This window comes from Rhinatrema bivittatum, chromosome 2, assembly GCF_901001135.1.
Source record: "Rhinatrema bivittatum chromosome 2, aRhiBiv1.1, whole genome shotgun sequence".
Lineage (NCBI taxonomy): Eukaryota > Metazoa > Chordata > Amphibia > Gymnophiona > Rhinatrematidae > Rhinatrema > Rhinatrema bivittatum.
Window position 1 is genome coordinate 654109229 of NC_042616.1, and position 13712 is coordinate 654122940.

The window sequence follows — 13712 nt, forward strand, 5'->3', positions numbered from 1 at the left end:
AAATTACCTGTAAGTTTTTTTTTTTTGTAAATTAAACCTTAAAAGGTACATCTCTGCAAGCAATGAGGGAAACCATTTATAAATAAATACATAAATAAATACATTCATAAAAAGAATCGGTCCAAAATGTCATTACGTAGCTTTTTTTGCGTTAACTATAACAGCCTTTTTTTTTAAAACAACAACTAGGTTAAGAGGATTCATAGATTGCTTCCACAATAAACCTCATTTCTTGACCTTGTACTTCAACTAAAGGCTTAGTTGATAAGGATTACAATACTCAGTGTAATATATGTACCTAATAGCAACAGACAAAAACCACAATAATCATAAGTACTTTAGTTTGATAAACTCACATGTACAAACACTTGTATTATCCTACCCAGCACCACAGGCTCTATTTTCACTGATTATGGTTAAGCAGTACCAAGTTTTTTGCAGGGGAAATAAAAGCAAACGTTGAGTGGATTTTTTTTAGTTTGAATGAAACTGTTCTTTTAAAAATCATTCAGCGTTTCAGATTTGCACGTAGGACTGTTTCTTCTTCATAGTAAACACTTGATAATGACGTGACAAAATTTTAGATAACCATGGTCCAAAACCAACACAGGACACAGCAAACGTACACTGTTGCACACCACCATTTATTATTAGTTAAATAACTATGACGTAATTAGAGAAAATTCATGAGCTGATGGAAATGCAAGATTTTATGGTGTAAATACTTTAAACTTGAATATACCTGCTGCTTTTTTTTTTTAATCATATTGAAAGTAGATCTCGAAAAAAATAAGGCATGTTTCTACTATTTAAAAAAACTGTCATGCACAATTTTTTTCCCCAAAAAAACAAGTTTATAAAGGGTAAAAAATAACATTTTCAGTAATTTAGTAATACAAATGTTTATTCAAGAGGTTATCATAGTCAGTTTCACATTATGTTGATTACATACAAATATCTATGTTGCACTCAGTGTTAAGATTTTAGTGTCACAGATTTTCTTTCTTTAGACTAAATATAGTAGTATTTTGAGTAGTCATTAATCAAGTCAATTTATTTTTCATTCAGGCTCAGATTTACTTGCTTTTCCAGATGTCAAATGTTTAACCCTTTAAGCATCATTTGTTAGTGATTGGATTGAACCTGGGACAACTTGATCATAGCTTGCACTCTAGTCAAAGACAGCTAGGATAATAAATTGTTAGAAATGATAAATAAAAGGAAATGACAGGATAAATACCACTGTTTCCTTTTGGCTTGTTGCTTATCATCATTAGACATTAACGATAATCAGAAGAGTGATTAATACAGCAAGCGAACTTTGTAAACAAAAACAAATACATTTCATGATTATTTTAAAGTAAAACGTTGCAAGATAAATAGTTTTCAGAAATCACTAGTGGCATGAATGCTACATTTAAATACAATTAAATTATTGAAACGTTCTAAATTTACAGTCAAAAACTATTTCAGGATAAAGCAATATGCATCCTCTGTAGTCCTAAATACAATTGTAAGATATATTAAGGACAGCTCATGAACTACGGCTCCATTTCACAAAGACTTCATCCATAGACAAACCATGGGAAACATCTTTGGAGAACAAGGTCCTTGACCAACTAAAGATTGTCTTGTTGACAGCCAAGACTTTTCTTGGCGATGAAATACATTGTCAGCGGTGCTCAGCACAACTTGTCATAAACCACTTCCTTCTGTATCTACAGTCAGAATAAGAACCTTTTCATGTATTTTGCGGTCTGCCTTGCATATGTGAAGCTGCTTGGAGAATGCCAGCAAGTACAAATGTTTCCAAGGAAAGCCAAGTCTCCTAGTGCAATACCATATGTTGCAGTATGTACAGCAAAAGCCAAGTCCATGGATAGATATATATATTTATTAATGATCTATAAGATTTCCTATTCTGTATGATCAATATACTCATTTATCACTGTTTCCGCCTCAGAAATTTACCAGAGAAATGTTTAGCGTTTATTCTAGTGCATACACATTATGAGGAACAAGCGACTCCCTAGAATTTAAAGACCAAACCTAGCACATAATGGTACTTTTCCTCAGTGCTACCCCCGCCACTCCCCTTCCCATATCTTCTGCTTTTACAACCCAAATAAAGAAACAAAAAAAAAACAAAAAAAAGAAAATCGGCTATTTATTTGTCTGGAAATCGGATACACTTCAAATACTGACAGCTCTAAAAGTGCTGCTAATTCAGAGTCTATCCCTTGCACAATTTCATTGTCAGGCAGGACAAGGAACAATAAGTGCACCTTTAAGGGGAATGCATGCACGTGTGCAACACGGAGCATAATTTTTAAGGAGAAAATGCCATGTGGCTTTCGAAGCTTCAGGACAGTCCTGTGTAAGGATAAAGAAGGCAGTGCTTACATAACTCAATTTGTTTTACAACGGAATGTCAAAAGAGTACAAACAACTCTAGGAACATTTTGGTTTTCTAACTGGCCGCGCATTCAGAATGCAACTCCTGCAAGCAACAGCCATCACATTTCAGGGGTGCATTCCACACTGACCTGGTTTCGAACTGATCGCTGCATTTCAATTTTGTTTTTCTTGTTTTTCATCAATGGATGTAAAATTAGTTTATATAAATACTCATGAAATGGAAAGATCCAAGTTATGGTCTGCTTAGACAATAAGGGGTCAATATACTAAAAGGCGAAAAGTGCGGTCAAATATCGCACCTGTTTAGCCAAATTCATTATAACTTAAATCTGGTCATTTTCACCCTACTTACTAAGAATGACCATGCAAAATTACTGCCATAAAAAAGCAGCACATCTGCATAGCCAATTCGAGCCCAAGAGCAAAGAAAACCTTAGCAAAACGATCATTTCCAGTTTGTCATTTGCTTGTGGGCCGCCTCCACGTTCCCCTCCTCAGCCCCGATCTTCCTGTTGGTATCTCGACAGGCTAATTGGAGGAGCTACAGTATCATTGAGATGGGGGGGAGGAGGGCCTGAAAACTTGCCATTCGAATGCATTTTGCAATCATTTGACTAGAAATGACACGAAGGCACACAAAAACAATTCAGTATGTGCCAAAAGTAAGGGGCTTTTCACATTGTAAGCAGGACTTTTTCTACCGTACTGAATAGGTTAATAAGTGTTTAGCCATAAAAAGTGAGTTTTCTTGCACAAAGTGGTTTATTGTTCTTTAAATACTTGTCTCAGGTTTGCTTTGGCATTTGTATTGTAAGAGGGGACTATTATTCTTCCACAAATTGCTATTTCATTGCCATGTTCCCTTAAGTTAGAAACCATTTCCTTGGGTCTGATTTAAATGCTTGTGCTTGGCATTTATTCTATCCCTCGCAGTAAGTTTAGCCACACTGGTGCTGGTACTATTTACAAACTTCACAAACCTACCCTGGGGACCACCCTAGCAACAGTTGGATTTTCAGGATATCCGCAATGAATATGCATGAGACAAGTCTGCATACACTGGGACTCCAGTCCATGGAAATTTAACTCATGCATATTCATTTCGGATATCCTGAAAACCTGTTTGGTTCTGGGGTTACCAAGATAGTTTTGGGAAGTCCTGATGTATCAGACAAGGATCTCACCACATGCACATTGGGAAGAGACCTATGAGATGAAAACAGTAGGATAATTGGTCCTGTCAAGCTCAAAGTGTGAAAGGAAAAACTATTACAGCAAGAGCTGCAGGCCATAGCACCTATATATTTTACATTATTAGGTGTTTAATAAGTTTAGCTTTAAGTGTATTTTTAACTACACAATGAAAATGTTTATCTCCCCCTCAGCTTGCAGTAAAATGGTCCAAACTACCATTTTAATACATGCAGTAAGACTGAATCCTGAATACATGCAGGGGTCATTTAGCAGTCAATTCCTGAACTGGCTAACATGTGTCATGTCATGTGTCATGTCAGCCAGTTCAGGAATTGACTGCTAAATAACCCCTGGTGTTCCATAATGATTTTCCCAAATGTACCTTCCCTCTTCTGTGCAACTGACACGGAGCCGAAGGAGTTCAAAACTCAATTCTACTCCCACAATTCTAACGTCAACGTGGCCAACTCTGGCCCTCGAGAGCCACAAACAGGACAGGCTTTTCAGGATCTCCACAATGAATATGCAAGAGATAGATATGCATACAATGGAGGAACTGCATGCAAATCTATCCTGAAAACCTGGTCTGTTTGTGGCTCTTGAGGACTTGAGTTGGCCACCTCTGGTCTATTGTAAGGTAAAATAGCATTATTTGAACACAAAAAGAGGAAATGTTTGTAGGCTCATTACAGCTTATTTTTTTGTGGGGGAAAAATACAATAAACAGCACCATCATCAGTTTTGATACCATGCTTAATACAGAGTAAGCAATTAGTGAAGGACATTGGTATCAGAAATCTGAAACTGTCTCCATCACACACAGATTAATGCAATACTCAAATTAACAGCTTCCAGGGTTACACATTTAGGTCCATAAGTTTAACTTCTTAGGGCTTATTGTGCAGAATCTATATGCATGCCATATTTTGGCATGAGACTGCTTTATCTATATCATTATGGTGAGATGGACTCAAAATCTGGCCACAATACTACAGAGAAATTCCCACCAATAATTTTATACAGAAGCATTATTTCCTTTTTTTCTGCTTGTTATCTCCTTGTGCACTCTAACATTCTACTGACATTCATCACTGCCTTGCCACACTGTTTTGCACTTTGAAATCATTGGCTTTAGTCACCTCAAGATCTCTCTCCTGTTTGATGGATACCAGTACCTCCCTACCTCTGCCCACCACATTATGTACCCTATTTTACATAAGAACAGGGGTAGATAGATTCCAAGCTGCTTATCCCAAGAATAAGCAGTGGATTTCTGCAACTCTACCTTAATGGTTAATGGACTTTTCCTCCAAGAACTTGCCAAACCTTTTTTAAACGCAACTACACTAATAGCTTTCACACATCCTCTAGCAATGAATTCCATATGTTAATTACGTGTTGAATGAAACAAATTCTCTTATTAGCTTTAAATGTATTACCCACTAACTTCATTGTGTCCACTCTGGTCTTTGTACTTTTTGAAAGAACAACTGATTAACATTGACTCGTTCCATTCCACTCATTATTTTATAGACCTCTATCATATCCCCCCTCAACAGTCTCTTCTCCAAGCTTAGGAGTCCTAAACTCTTTAGCCTTTCTTCATAGGGGAATTGTTCCATCCCCTTTATCATTTTGGTCACCCTTCCCTGTACCTTTTCTAATTTTGCTATATCTTTTTTTTAGATGTGGTGACCAGAACTGCACACAGTACTCAAGATGAGGTCATGTTATGAAGCGATACAGAGGTATTATGATATTCTTTGTTTTATATTCTCCATTCCTTTCCTAATAACCCCTAGCATTCTATTCCATTATATATATATATATGTGCTCAATCAATATGAAATTTATAAAATCAGATTTAAAATCAGTATAATCCCCAGAAGTACAAAGGTATGTCTGTTAGCTTCTGTTTTGTCTGCCACCATGTTTGGCACAGCCAGTGACAGTCAGCTGTTTTATTGCAGGTACAGCTTGGGTTGTGATTGGTCAAAGGCTATACATCAAGTTTTGTTTTTTTTTATGTAGCTTGACAACTAGCTATCTCATTGTTGATAAGGCTCAATGTGATGGGTCATTGACATTACTACATGCCATTCTATTTCTGCATTAAGTACATTTGGATAGACAGAGTCCATCCTAAAAATACATTCTTGTTCCTTTTTATAAAATCAATATAAACTTCATAATGATAGAGCACATATATGCATCTTTACTTTATGGAAGGGGTTTAATGCAACTAATATGTCCTGTGCTTTTTCAGAATACCAGACACAAGCTAATGGAATGCTGTGCTGAAAATGAACCATCTTAACGAATCTACAAGGTAAGCCCCTGATGCAGCACTCACAAAATTAACATCATGTCTGACAATGCATACCTCCCTTCAAGAAATACAGGGATGTTTCTTATTTTTGCTTTTGCATGCAATCAATATCAAAACATTAACAAAAAGGACAAATATGGACCAGTGATTCAACAGGACCCATATGCGCTGAAAGGTGAAAAAAATGTATTAAGTAACCTCAGCATGAGTGTTATGATGGTCCCTATATAAAGAATAAAGTGTTTTTGCATGATTATGGTACAGTGAGGAATTTAAAATATAATAGAGCATAATCTCTTACATCTTCCTCAGTGAATAAGATTTTGCATTAAATTGCCAAAGTCTTAATCACTCAAGTTTTCATAGATCACTCCTGTAATAGATCTTACGATCATTTGCAGTAAGAGATATCTTTCCTGCTATCCTCTCTGAAATATTTTTTTATCATTTCAATATCAGATATTGAACAGAACTGGTCCAAACAGCTACAGTACAGCAAGGGCATGGAGTGCTGGCATTCTATATGGGCACCTGTCTTACCCATCTCTTCTGACAGCCCTGGGTCCAAAGACTGATTCCTAAGGCACTTCTATGGTTAACGTCCCTTTCCTTAGAGCGAACTGCATTTATCACTAACCTCTATTACCTGTCACCCAACCAGATTCTAACAAGGCATACCACATCACAGGATACAAGCTTTCTTATGAACATCTTTTGGTGAACATTAACAAAGGCCTCCCTGAACTCTTAAGTATACCATATTCAGTTTTCTCCCTGCAATTTGGTCACCCAGTCAAAATATTGATCAGATTGATTTGACATAATCCTCCTCTGGTAAAAACTATGCTGATTTAGATCCCATAACCTGCTGCATTCTTCTTTTTCATATGGCATTGGTTTAATTGGCAATGATCAGTTCCTGGGTCAATGCGCAAGTTTATGATCCAAATTACTGCACCAAAAGTGAGAATCAATATCAATAAGACTACTCTTAAATATTTAGGGCAAGAAGAATTTATTTGAGCCGAGGCTTGAGGCACTAGTCTGCAGTCACAATCCACTCATTTTTCATTGAACGAGTTTTCAGGTACAATTTCCATGTAGCCTTTTTTTTTATATGACTCAGTTTTGCACCAGTCTTTCCAACAGAAGTCAAAGTCTGGCAGCTCTTGATCCGTAATGAGGTGCTTATTTGGAGCAGTTAAATTGCTTCAGATTGTATGCCATTATCATTATTACAATTCTCCAAAATACTACTGCATTAAGAATATAAGAACATGTCATACTGGGTCAGACCAAAGGTCCATCAAGCCCAGCATCCTGTTTCCAACAGTGGCCAATCCAGGCCATAAGAACCTGGCAAGTACTCAAAAACTAAGTCTATTCCATGTTACCATTGCTAGTAATAGCAGTGGCTATTTTCTAAGTCAACTTAATAGCAGGTAATGGACTTCTCCTCCAAGAACTTCTCCAATCCTTTTTTAAACACAGCTACACTAACTGCACTAACCACATCCTCTGGCAAAAAATTCCAGAGTTTAATTGTGCGTTGAGTGAAAAAGAACTTTCTCTGATTAATTTTAAATGTGCCACATGCTAACTTCATGGAGTGCCCCCCTAGTCTTTCTGTTATCCGAAAGAGTAAATAACCAATTCACATTTACTTGTTCTAGACCTCTCATGATTTAAACACCTCTATCATATCCCCCCCTCAGCCGTCTCTTCTCCAAGCTGAAAAGTCCTAACCTCTTTAGTCTTTCCTCGTAGGGAAGCTGTTCCATCCTCTCTATCATTTTGGTAGCCCTTCCCTGTAGCTTCTCCATCACAACTATATCTTTTTTGAGATGCGGCGACCAGAATTGTACACAGTATTCAAGGTGCGGTCTCACAATGGAGCTATACAGAAGCATTATGACCTTTTCTGTTTTATTCACCATTCCCTTTCTAATAATTCCCAACATTCTGTTTGCTTTTTTGACTGCTGCAGCACACTGAACCGACAATTTCAATGTGTTATGCACTATGACGCCTAGATCTTTTTCTTGGGTGGTAGCACTTAATATGGAACCTAACATTGTGTAATTATAGCATGGGTTATTTTTCCCTATATGCAACACCTTGCACTTATCCACATTAAATTTCATCTGCCATTTGGATGCCCAATTTTCCAGTCTCACAAGGTCTTACTGCAATTTATCACAATCTGCTTGTGATTTAACTACTCTCTACAATTTTGTATTATCTGCAAATTTGATTACCTCACTCGTATTTCTTTCCAGATCATTTATAAATATATTGAAAAGTACAGTCTTCCTAAATCTGAATCTGGCTCTAGGGGGTTCATCAAATCATTATGAAACAGAATTCTGATTTACCTTGTAGAGCAGACTGAAGGTTTTCAAGTTTCTCTCTATTTTTGGTGGATGAATACAAGGCAGAACCAGAATTCAATCAACTGGAGTTGACATTACAAGATTATCTGCATTACAATGTTAAGTAGTGGGTCAGCCAAAAGGTTTCATGTGGTCCCCATCTTAAGTATTCTTGATGTCAGTAATGTATTCCAATATCAATGACATACTAATGCCATCAAATGGAAGCCAAATGTTAATTTTTTGGGGGTATCCTGGCTGGAAAAGCAACCTGCTGCATTCAAGATATACCACTATCCTTTTCCATGCAGTCCCATGTTTTAGGTAGGCAGGTTCTCCCCAACCCTCCACCCTCATTTTTTGCTCTCTTCCCTTTCAGTCTTCCACCCCCTGATCTCTCTCTTAGCCCATCTCCCACAATCTTCTGCGCTCACTACCCATTCTCAATCCCTCATCCCCCTCTCTCATCTAAGCCCCCTGTCCTCATCTCCCTCTTGTGCCCATCTCTCCAGATCTGGTGCTAGCAAAAGCAGAGTAAAGAATTGCTTAGACCTCCCAGCAGCTCAACTGGGCCCCTGGATTCATTTCTTATTTGCCTCAGGGACCTCTATTCCTTCCTCCCTCCCACACTTAGGTCCTCCGGTGCACCAACTCTTCCTCTCTCCCTCTCAGCCTCACAGTACTCCATTTCTTTTCAGCTCCCCTTTCCCCAAATTTGGTTGTTCATTTCACCACAGGCTGAAGGGTCCTTGAAGGAGTGACCCCTTCCCCTGCTGCTCTTCTTCCAATGGTGCCTGTATGGACTGCCTATCTGAATCCAAAGCAGACACCATAGGGAGAGGAAGAACAGGAGTATATGTTCTCGCAGCAACCATGTATGTTCTGAGTTCCTTTGGTGTGTGTTGATTGCTGGTTTGCTGACACCATGCCTCTATGGATACTGCTGCTCTGGGAGATCCCATGATACATGCTGGAGTAGCAGAAAGCTCTACAAAATCCAGCCTAAACAAACGTTTCAAAAAAGATCACTTTTAATAGAAAACATCAGGTGACAAAATTACTAGCTTATATATATATATATATATATAGGCCTCATGAATGCATGACAAACATTTCTATAGCACAATTCACACAATATTTTAATCATAGGTCAAAGAGTCCATACACTTGTATACCTTAATTTTATATTTCTATTCAAAACTGAAAATAATAATAATAAAAAAAAAACTCCAAGCAGGAAAAAGTAAATCCCATACCATCTGAAGTCATGTAAATACAAATGGCAGATATCCCCTATAGCATTCAAACTGATAAGGAAATGACTCCTAATGTCCAAAACAATTCACTTTTCTCAGCATGATGAAAAAGATGACAGCCCTCAAGCTCGCACTTTCCCCTGAATCCAAAGCAAAAATCCATTGCTGTTCTTTATAATTAAATAGAGATATTATATCTCCACTCTGAGGCAATACCACAACATGATCAAGAAGAGTCCATTGCAAATTTGAAAATATGATTCTTCTGAAGGTAATGAGACACAGAGCCTGTAGCTTAGATGTTTTTAAACAGCTACAATGTTCTGCCAAATTCATTCTACCAATTCCTTTTAGTATGACCTACAAATATTAGCTTATATGAGCAGATAAATGGATATATATTACATGAGACAGATTACAGGTGGAACATTCTTCCTATGCCGAGATGCTACCATTCAAGTCCTTCAATATTTTGATTTACAAATGAGCAGTTGCCACATGAAGTATGTCACAAAAGAACATAATCTGACCCTTTAAGATCTGGGAATATAAAATGAACCACTATGACCCTAATATTTCTACATCTTGAAAAAGCAATAAGTGGAAATTGTGTAAGACAAAACATGCCAAGATCTTCTAATAATGGCTACTACCTCAAATACTAGAGTAGACTATTGAAGAACACAGTATCTCAGAAGGTAAGAGTCATGGGCTACCTCAGAAAGTCTATAGGCTCAGATGCTTTGTGAAAATAAGTAGGGAGTTACTGCATGCACCCCCCCCCCCCATGCCAGAATGAAGTACTAGTGAACCCTTTAATTAACAGGGAGGTCACAATAATGGGCCTGTAGTTATCAGCAGACTCCCTACTCCTGTTTTGTGAAGAGGGACAGCATCTGCCCCACTTCTTGTCCTCTGGAACTATCCCGGTTTCCAAAGAATGACTACACAGAACTGGAAATGGAGCTGCCAGAACTGCTTTTCTAATATTGTAGCATTATCTTCTGGGCCTCGCTGCCTTGCTACTTCCGGGTACATCCTTTCTCCTGTAAATGGAGTGCAGTTTACCTCTCTATAGTTTGTACTCTTGCTGCTTATCTGTGGTCCTTCTCCAATCCTTTCTTCAATAAAAACTGTGCAAAGGTTCAGCATTTTTGCTTTTTCCTTATTCTCATCTACACATTCTTCTTTTTTTAACCTCACTTTTATAATTTCACCCCTGCTCTTCCTCCTTTCAATAACTTTTAAATTTAAAAAAAGGTCTTGCTTTTTTGCTTTATTGCCTTAGCTATTTTTCCTCCATTTACACCTTTATTGTCCTAGCTTTCTCACATCCCTTAGTCTTTCCAGATATTTACCGCCTTCCTCTTTGTGAGATACCTTTTTCCTTTAGAATGCAAATATTTGTCCTTCCTTGTTACCTCTACTGAAATCTATGTTTTCTTTTCTTACTTTTATTTACCTTCCTAATAAAGATTTGTTGCTCATTTGAGTTTAGACCACTGTTATTCTACTTCATAAAGGTGTTCTTACCCTTCTAGGTCATCTCTAAAGTACTCACTCATCTTAAAGTTGGTCCTCCTGATGTCCAGGCCATTGACCTGTGTGTGATTCATCTCTTCCTTTGCTCATATTTAATCATACCTCAGGTGACCACCTACTCTGGCTCTGGAAACATTTCTCATTGGTAAATATCAGGTACAGCATTTATTCCTTACATGAGCACACTCTTATCAGGTGCCTGAAGGGTACCACTTTAAGGTAGTCCAGGGTCACCCTGCTTTTAACTGTTTCTCCAGATGGCATGCTCCAATCAACATCTATCAGTTTAAAATCTCCCCCTAGCAGCATCTCCTCTTTCAGTGCAATCTTAAAAGCCTTCTTCAACCATAATCTCTATCCAGATCTTCTGGCTCAGCTGGAGATCCATTGATCAGACTAGTGTAAATGGAAGTTCTGTTGCCCCTGTCGAAGATAGTTCCCCTTTTCCTTGTACCCCTGCATTTGTAGCTCTAATGCTGTTCTTTACATGAAGTGTTACTTCTCTTCCTTTTCCATCATTCTTGGCTTTGAATGCATCCTCTTTTGTTCTTATGTTTCATTTGTGCCTTACTATAGTTTTTAAATATTCTGATACATTTTTTGAACAACAGATACACTTTCTTTTTAGGATGGGTTATACCTCCCTCTTTTTGAACATCTTCTTGGCAGACTACACGCTTCACTTGCTAATGCTGTATCCTCACTTTAAGCAAATCAGTGTGATGCTCGAGGACAGGCATCAGTACTATGATTGAAAAAGTGACACAGATGATATCTTGTTTTAAAAGCCATATTGGCAATTTGAAGATAAGGAGCTTAATGGAGCAAAAGCTAAAACAAACAAACAAAAGTATTTAGAAAAACAGAAAAAATAAGTTTCTTGGAATAGAAACCACAGGTCTTATATTCAGAATGACTTTCCATACCCCAAGCTTAATGAGACTACATGAATATAGCACTTTTGAAGCTGAATCTTCCTACAAACAGAACCCCACTTCACATTGGTTAATGATGATGAGAAGTGGCTAATTTGGAGGAGTTTAAAAACAAAAAACAAAAACATATCTCACCAGAAATGAAAAAAAAAAAATCAGAACAAAATGCAGCGTTCTTATTGAAAAATATAGTAATAGCATTAGAAATGGGGTGGCATACTGAGAGCAAGTGGATGGCACACCCTATATCACCCATGATCAGCACAAGTTGGGGGTCTATGCTGTAGAGATGGTGGTTACTCATTAATAAATTTACTATAAAAAAATTCAACAACAAAATTGTAAAATATGTGGCAAACACAACCTCATCTAATCATGCAAAAATCACGTAAAATACATTCTAAACCAAGTGATCATTTATTTTCAAGAAAGGTCTTCAATTAATTTTTGTGTCCTGAAATAAAGTTATAACCATATCTTCATCAACTTATAAAATCCTAAATAATGCAAACCCATTAAAAACAAACAAAAAAAACCAAATTGTGAAAATCAATGTATGAAAAAACATCTCTTGCAAAAAAAAAAAGTCTGTAAAAAGCCAACCTTCCTGCAACAGACAAAACAATGTCTGTAGAAACACAGTTTATGATAACCCACAGGCTATAGAAAACACACTTATGAAAGAATAAGCAAGTTTGCTTACCATAACAGTGTTTCTGTAGATAACAGGATAAATTAGCCATGTTTTCTGGGTGATGTCATCTGGCGGAGCCTTCTCTCCAAGCTTGCAGAGGTTTGCTCTCCTGAGCATGCACGGTCATTCCTGAGCAATTGTCCAATTCCCTTCAGAGTAGAATGCGTGAATGTTGGAATGGCTGTCCAGGGAGGAGAGTGGGTACGCATAGCTAAATCATCCTGCTCTTTATGGAAAACACTATGTACAGTATACAAATTTGCTTTTTCCATTGATAAGCAGGCTGAATTAGTCATGCTTTCTGGGAGTCATATGCAAACAGTTCGCTTTGAAGTCTCTACGGTGCTGTTCTTAGCCTTTCCTTTTTCTTTTTTTGCAACAGCCCTCAACTGTTTGCCACATGTTTTAAGATTGCTGTACCCACAATGCTGTCAGAGGCTGATGTCTGGTCTAGACAATAGTGGGATATAAAAGTATGAACCGATGACCATGTTGCGGCTTGTCTTCAATCTGTACTTCATGGAAGTGAACAATGGAAGAGACTGTTGCCCATAATTGATGCACTTTTATTGGACCTCATAACAGTGAAGAACTGGCATTATAAAAGAACTGAATACATTGTGTAATCCAGTTGGACAAGGTTCTATTCATCATTACTCTTCCCAAACAGTTAGGATTATAAAAGACAAATAGTTGAGATGTTTGTCTGAGCTGATGGGTTTGGTGCTCATAGTAGACCAAGGTTCATTTGCAGTCCAAAGTGTGCAAAGTTTTCTCTCTTTCATATTTGTGTGGCTTAGGGAAAAAGATAGGAAGAGTGATAGACTGGTTTACATGGAAAGCAGACACTATCTTTGGTAGGAATTTTGGATGGGTCCAAAGAACTACTTTATCTTGGAAAAAATGTAGATATGGTGAGAAATGTCCCATTGCTTGAAGTTAGCTTATTTTTCTGGTTGATGTAACAGCAAC